This window comes from Nannospalax galili, unplaced genomic scaffold, assembly GCF_000622305.1.
Source record: "Nannospalax galili isolate Female #2095 unplaced genomic scaffold, S.galili_v1.0 scaffold2538, whole genome shotgun sequence".
NCBI lineage: Eukaryota > Metazoa > Chordata > Mammalia > Rodentia > Spalacidae > Nannospalax > Nannospalax galili.
Window position 1 is genome coordinate 1 of NW_008341667.1, and position 7,560 is coordinate 7,560.

A 7,560-nucleotide genomic window follows, 5' to 3' on the forward strand; every position below is an offset into this window, starting at 1 on the left:
TATGGATAACAACTTTTGTTGAGACAGGGTCTCCCTGTTAACCTCAGCTGATCTGGAGCCTGCTATGTAGACCGGGCTGACCTGGATGAGATCTGCATGCGTCTGCCTCCCTAGTGCTGCGATTAAAGTCGTGGGCGACCACGCAAGCTCCAACAGCAATCTCTCTCTCTGTCTCTCTCTGTCTCTGTCTCTGTCTCTGTCTCTGTCTCTGTCTCTCTCTCTCTCTCTGTCTCTCTGTCTCTCTCTCTCTGTCTCAACAGTATAGAATTTTATTCAGTGACAAAGAAGGAGCAGGGTCTGGACCAGGAGGGACAGGAACTAACAACAGGACCGAAACGCAATGCATCATTTCATCCAGGGCAGCAGTAAATGTAAATGGGGGGAGGATTGCTAGAAAAGTCATTCCCAAGGCACCATGGAAATGCGTGCCGACCTCAGTGGAGACGTTCTTAGATGCGGATGCAATTAATGTACATTCCAAGCTGGAGTTGAAGGTCAGGCTTTAAAGAAAGCTGCCTCGGTCACGTGTCCAAGCACGGCCGCTTTGCAGTCTGGGATGGAGGCATAATAAGCCCAGGCGGATTCATTTCTGGGCATTGCTGTGGATCGAAACCGCGTGGTTGTCTACAGAACAGGTCTGTAAGAACAAGGGTTTCAACGGGCTATACCTAGGTGTGGCAGGCGGGGTGCAGTGCTGGAAACCTGCTGGGCTCGGAGTTCTGAGTGTCTTGAGGGGCAAACGGTCTTTCTGATGTCCAGGAGGAATCCCAGGGCGCATGAGTGCCATCTCTTCGGTTCATCTTGGAGAGAGTCTGTGCCTGTAATCCCTCAGGGCTATGACCATGAGCGGGGAGCGGGGCTGCCTTGTGGGCCTTTCTTGCAGTGGGAATAACAATTCTTTTTAAAGGAGGACAGGAAGTTGGAGTGCGAGGATGAATGGCAGGCACTAGGGGGAGCTGTAGAGAGATGGTGGATGGATATGATCAATATACATTGTATAAATGGATGAAACGTTCAAAGAATTAAAAGTATTAACAAACAAACAAACAAATAAATAAATAAGGGCCTAGACAGGTGTGGTGGCGCATGCCTTTCATCACAGCACCCCGAAGGCAGGCATATCTATGTGAGATTCAGGAGATTCAGGGCAGCTAGGACTACATGTTCAGATACAGGCCAGCTGGAGCTCAAGGGACAACCTATCTCAAAAAAAAAGAAAGAGAAAGAAAGAAGAAAGAGAAAGAAAGAAGAAAGAAAGAAAGAAAGAAAGAAAGAAAGAAAGAAAGAAAGAAAGAAGAAAAAAGGAAAGAAAGAAGGAAAGAAAGAAAGAAAGAAAGAAGGAAGGAAGGAAGGAAGAGAAAGAAAGAGAGAGAAAGAAAAAGGGAAAGAAAGAAAGAAAGGAGGAAGAAAGGGAAGGAAGGAAGGAGAGACCAACCTTTTAAAAAATATTTTATTTTTTTTTAATGTGTATGCATGTATTGCCTGCATGTAGTTAAGTGCACCCATGTCATGCAATGCCTGCGGAGGACAGAAGAGGCCATTGGATCCCTGGAACTGGAGTTACAGACAGTTGTTAGCTGCCATGTGGGTGCTGGAATTCGAACCCAGGTCTTCTGCCAGTGGAAATAGATCTTGGTTTCAAACTAAATGTTAATTTAAGGCAATAAATGAAATGAATTTAATTTCTGAAGGGCAATGAACCTGTTCAGGGTGGGTTTCAGAGTTAAATTTCACGAAATTTAAAGTGAAGATAATCAATGAAGACCACAGCGAGCCCTGTCAAACACGATATGCGTATGGGACAAGTCCAGGGGTCCACACCTTGAAGTAGTGTTTTTTCGAGTTGGAAAAAAGAAAAAGAGGGAGAGGGAGGGGGACGGGGACGGGGAGGGAGAGGGAGAGGGAGAGGGAGAAAATGAAAGGAAAACGAAAAAGCCAATTAGAGGTGTCCAATTGGATGGCACGATGGAAGTGCTTAGTGGCTGCGGCTGTGTGTCATGGAGAAATTTAAAGAAAAAAGTCCTATGTAGCCCAGGCTAGCCTCGAAGTCCAGATCCACCTGCTTCTGCCTCTTTAGCATAACCGTACCGGTGTGCGCCACCACGACCGGCGAGTGGTGTTCTGGAGGGAGACCTTCTTGAGGGATGTGCTGCTGACGCACACACGCTGATTCACGCGTATTTCCGTTCTTACGATCCTGACCGGAGGCGTCCAAGACGCTGCTCCCCACAGGAGCTCAGCAGACGCTCACAGTCTCACAGTCTCATTACAAACCCATATTCCATATCTGGGTCTCACTCCAGCACACACACCCGGCCTGCACCCCGCCGCCCGCTCCCTCAGGGAACCCTGGTCTGCGGCCGCACCCCCCGCCCTTCTCACACTACTTCCGGGACCGGCGCCGCCTGCCCCCTGCCGGCCACACGCGGAAGAAAACACCACCGTTCAGCGCCCGCGACTCCTGCCTCCCAAGACTGGCCCAGCAGTCTCTCCCACACAGCCCCCTGCAGGCCTCTCATGCCTCCGCTCTGCTAGTCCTTTGCCCTGCCCACCTCCCGACCTCACACACATTACTGCAGCACGCACGCACACTGGTGCCCCTCGGCTGGCCTTCCTCGTGCTCACTCACTGTGTTCAAGGACTCCAACTGGGAAAGTTTCAAGTACACATGTGGCAGTTGTCACCTGGCTCTATGGAGAGCACCAGATTGGCCTCCAGGCACTGACAAGGGGGTCTGACTTGGGAGCCTGACCCGGCAGAAGTGGGGTGTGGGGTGCGGATGGTCCACTAGCCTTGGGATGCTGACACCGGCCTCTGAGAGTGTGATTACGTGAGGCTTTGGCCTCAAGGCGGGCAGAGAACTTTATTTCTGCCCTAGTTCGTTTCTTCATTACTGTGACTAAACACTCTGACCACTACCAACTTGGGGACGAGAGGGTCTATGGAGAGCACGAGCTTGACCTCCAGTCACTGAAAAGGGGTCTAATTCGGGAACCTATTGGCGGGGCGTGTCCACTGAACCTCCCAGAGCTGGAGCACAAGCCCTCCAATCCACTGTCCATGCCTCCTTCACACAGCCTGTCAACTACCTGGAGCTCCCTTCCCCAGCTGTAGATTTCCTACAGTACTGGGTTCAGATTTTCCACATATGTGCGTGCCCTGGACCTAGCTGGGCCAGATGTTAAAGAATGTTAAAGATGTTAAAGCATTTTCAGAGCTTTAAGCCCAAAGAAAAAGAATGTGGAGAAAATCGAATCCTCATATTGTTTCCTATGGCATAAGGTTGTCTTAGTTTTATTTTCCTGTTGCTGTGATAAAAACAAACATGGGGGAGGGATAAACACAACAACACACACACACACACACACACACACACACACACACACACAGAAAGCCAAGTCTTACAGTGGTTACTCCTAGTTGAGGCCTTTGCTGGTTGCTGGTTTGCAGATGCAAGATGAGCACAAAGCAGCACTGAGGTCGGGACAGCTAGGACCGGAGTTTGATGTGGGAGGATGGAGTGTGGTAGGCACAGGACTGTTGAGGAAAGGTGTGGGTCCAGCTGTGAGGGTCCCACTGTAGAGTGGGGTGTGGGGAAGGGCTGGGCAGGAGTGCATGGGAAGCAGGACAAGTGCGAGTTGGGAGGGGCAGGTGCGAGCACAGAGAGGGCAGAATGGGGAGCCAGGACAGAGGTTTTGTTGGGGTGTTAGAGGCCTGGTTTGAGGGATGGAGTAAGGCTTTAAGTGGTGGCCAAAGAAGCTTCTGAGCTGTGGGAATAACACGGGAGACGGAAATGGTGCGGGGGCAGGGGGACAGAGAAGGGCTGAGGTGTTTGTGACTCTTCTGGGAATACCCAGGGATCCTCTACGGATGGAGTGCCCCGTTTTCTCTCCTTTTTGAGGGAGAAATATCTCAGCTTGGAAAGCCCCAGCTAAGTTGAGAAACCCTCCGCCCAAAACTATGTGAAACCCCAACCCCTAACCCTGTGACTGTGCTGGGTTCACATATAACCCATTGTCCCAAACTCCCAAACCCCCAAACCGTAAAAAAACAGTACTGCAGAGAAATACCTGATCCTTCCTCCTAAACTCCATAAAAGCTGATACTGTGTTTCAGAGCCTCCATTTCCGTGCTGAGGAGAAACTTAAGCAAAAACAATCTGCTCCTGAGATCAGTCTTGTTCATTTTCACTTCACCCTGGTCAATCCTAATCTAACATCTTCTAACATTTGGTGCAGAAACCAAGGAGGGGTTGTGGGGTCCCGAGTCCCAGCCCCTTCCTCTGGGCGAACTTACTCTCTTTCACCTTCCTCCCCTCCCCTCCCCTCTACGCCCCTCCCTTCCCCTCCTCTCACCTTCCCACTGAGCCCCACCTAGGGCTAAGGGCTAAACAGCTGCCAGCCTGACCTGAAAACCTCACCCTCTGCTTTGGTGAGCAGTGCAAATCCTGTGCAGGGATTTTATTGGTGTCTTGGGTAAACTCAGTTCCCAGTTTTTCAAAACTTTCCTTTGACTCTCCTATCCCCTCCAACCTTCAGAACAGAGACCCTCACCATGTGACCCACCAGTGTGAGGGACACACATTCTCCAAGGTAAGATTCCTTAGGCTTTTGCCTTTTTCAGACCGGTGGTCCTATGGTTTTTGTCTTTGTTGGCTTTTTGCCATTGGCTCTGCCATCTTGGTCACTCCAACTAGGGGGCGTCGGTTCCAGTTCCTGGATTTCATTTATCTGACTCCTAGTAGCCAATGTCCGTATGCTGCCAGGGAGAATAGACTTTCGTTCTTACCATGCCTAAAATGGTTTCTGTTCCTATGGATATGCCCCTGGCAGGCCTTAGAAGTAACCTTAATAAAACATAAGGCTTTACTGACCTCAAGCCTGTCACTTTAATTCATTTAGCAACTGAGGCCTAGACACAATATAAATTGGACAGCAATCATGTCTGGTCTGAATCCCAATTCTCATTGATTTAGATAACTCCATAGAAACATAGTGGCCAGAGATCTGAAGTACTCTATCTGAACTCCTTTAAATCCTGCCTGTTTTCTCCTGTCTCTCCCCGCCACAGAAGCTGACCGGCAAGCTATTGAGCCAGCAAACTTCTCATTCCCCTTCATGTCCCTCGTCTCAGCAAATTCCTACTGGAGGTGTACTCTCGGACCTCAGTGGACTCATTGTCCCCAAGATGCTCACTGGGCACAGAGCAGCTTTTCTCCACGGTCCACCAGTCTTTTCTCCTTGACACCTGGTCACCCTGAGCCACTGCTTGCAAAATCTGAAACAAATGCTCTTTTTGTATCATTTAGTAACTGGCATTTTATTTTGTCTCTTGGGGTTTTTTTGTTTTTTGTTTTTCCCTTTGGTCTTTTTGAGACAGGGTCTCCCTGTAGCCCTGGCTAGCGTGGAACTCACAGAAATTCCCCTGCCTCTACCTCTGCTAGGATTAAAGGCGTGAGCCACCAGCCACCATGAGGGGCATAGTAACTGGCTTTTAAAAGGAACTGTTTTAGGTTTTTACATTGTTCTCACATGTTTTACATTGCTCTAGCTTGTTTTTAAAAAACATTATTTTAGAGACAGTCGGATCTCTGTGAGTTCAAGGACAGCCTGTTCTACAGAGTGAGCTCCAGGCCAGCTGGAGCTATAGGGAGACCCTATCTCAAAAAGACCAAAGCAATAATAATAATAATAATAATAAAAATAAAATAATAATAATAATAATATAATTTTAAAAAATAAAAAATAAGAAAACATTATTTTGGGTTTTGACTTTGTATGGTATATTTACTGGATTGTTTGGTTGTTGTTGTTTTTTGCTGTTGTTGTTGTTTGTCTTTTCGAGACAAGGTCTCCCTGTAGCCCTGGCTAGCCTGGAACAAGCTATGTAAACCAGGCTGGCCTCGACCTCACAGAGATTAGCCTGCCTCTGCCCCTGAATCTGCCCTCGAGTGCTGGGACTAAAGGTGGGCACCACCATGCCTGCCTGGAGAGGGCTTTTTTGCTGTGCTGTAAAATGGGGACAGCGAGCACATGCCAGGAATGAGGGAACATGGGAGCTCAGGTTTCTCTTCCTCTTCTTTTAAAGTCACTAGTCCTGTCACAGGGGTCCCAACCCCATGGCTTCATCTAACCTTAATTACCTCCCAAGGGCATCATCCCCAATATCACCATCATATATACTTGGGAATTCAGTTTTGACAGCATGAGCTTTGGGGCGCACTTCAAATCACAGCCTATGGTTTACCTTGTGAGGAACTAGAGCTCAGAAATGAGTAAGACGGGGAGTTCTCATTTTCAAGTCACTCATCACCTGGTAGGATGGGCAGCTTAAATGGGTAAGCCAGGCGAGGTGGCACACACCTTTAGCCCCAGCACTTGGGAGGCAGAGGCAGGGGGATCTCTGTGAGTTCCAGACCAGCCTGGTCTACCTAGTTTCAGGACAGCTGGAGCTACAGGGTGATCCTGTCTCAAGAAAGACCAAAAACAAAAACACAAAAAAATGTTGCTGGGTAAAAGCAGTGAATTAGACTGAAGAGTATGAGGCAGTTTCTTCTTTCCCAGGTGTCTGGTGATTCGCATTCTGCTCAGATATATGGAGCTGGCACATAGCATGCTATTTCCCAGAGTGAAGGCAAGCACAAATAGCAACAGCCTTGCCAGGTGCAAATGAGAAGCTGATGCCTGAGGAGCTGGGACTTGTGGTTGGCTGCTCCCTTGGGGTTAAAAACGCAATACGGGTGGGGGAAACACCACCGCCAGATCGGTCACCCACCTACAGGTGCGTGCCTCCCCGCCCTCCCCCACCTCCCCCAAGGACTCAGGCGCTGCTGCCCTGCAGAGGATGAAGGGGGAGGAGGAGGGCGAGGCCCAGATACTAGAGCACAGGCCGGATCGCTGGTTCTCCTGTGGCCCCTCTTCCAGAACTGGACGAGGATCCGGTGTGCCAGCAGCCAGGACTTTCCCTCTGGGTTCCCTTCCATGAAAACGCAGTCACCATCCTCTAACGGAAGCGTGGCTACCCCACAGCCAAGTTGGGGGGGGTTGTTGGTTGTAGTCCTCTTATTATAAATTATTTGCTTATTTATTTATTATTTATTATTTATTTTTAAGATGGTCTCCCAGCCCGCCTGGAACTCCCTATGTAGACCAGGCTGGTCCACCTAGGTTTAAAAATGCAGCTCTGGGCTGGAAAGATAGCTCAATGGTTAAGACCACTGGCTGTTCCTGCAGAAGACCAGAGTTCGATTTCCAGCACCCACAAGGCAGCTAACAACTCTCCATAACCCCAGTTCCAAAGGATCCAACACCTCCAGACCTCTATGGGCATTGTGTGGCATGGGTGCACTTGCATGCATGCAGGCAATACACTCATACACATAAAATAATTTTTTTTTTTTTTTAAAAAAAAAGAACATCTCAAGCCGGGCTTGGTGGCGCTCGCCTTTAATTCCAGCATTTGGGAGGCACAGGCAGGTGGATCTCTGTGAGTTCAAGGCCAGCCTGGTCTACATAGTGAGTTCCAGGACAGCTGGGGCTACAGGGAAACCCTGTCTCAAAA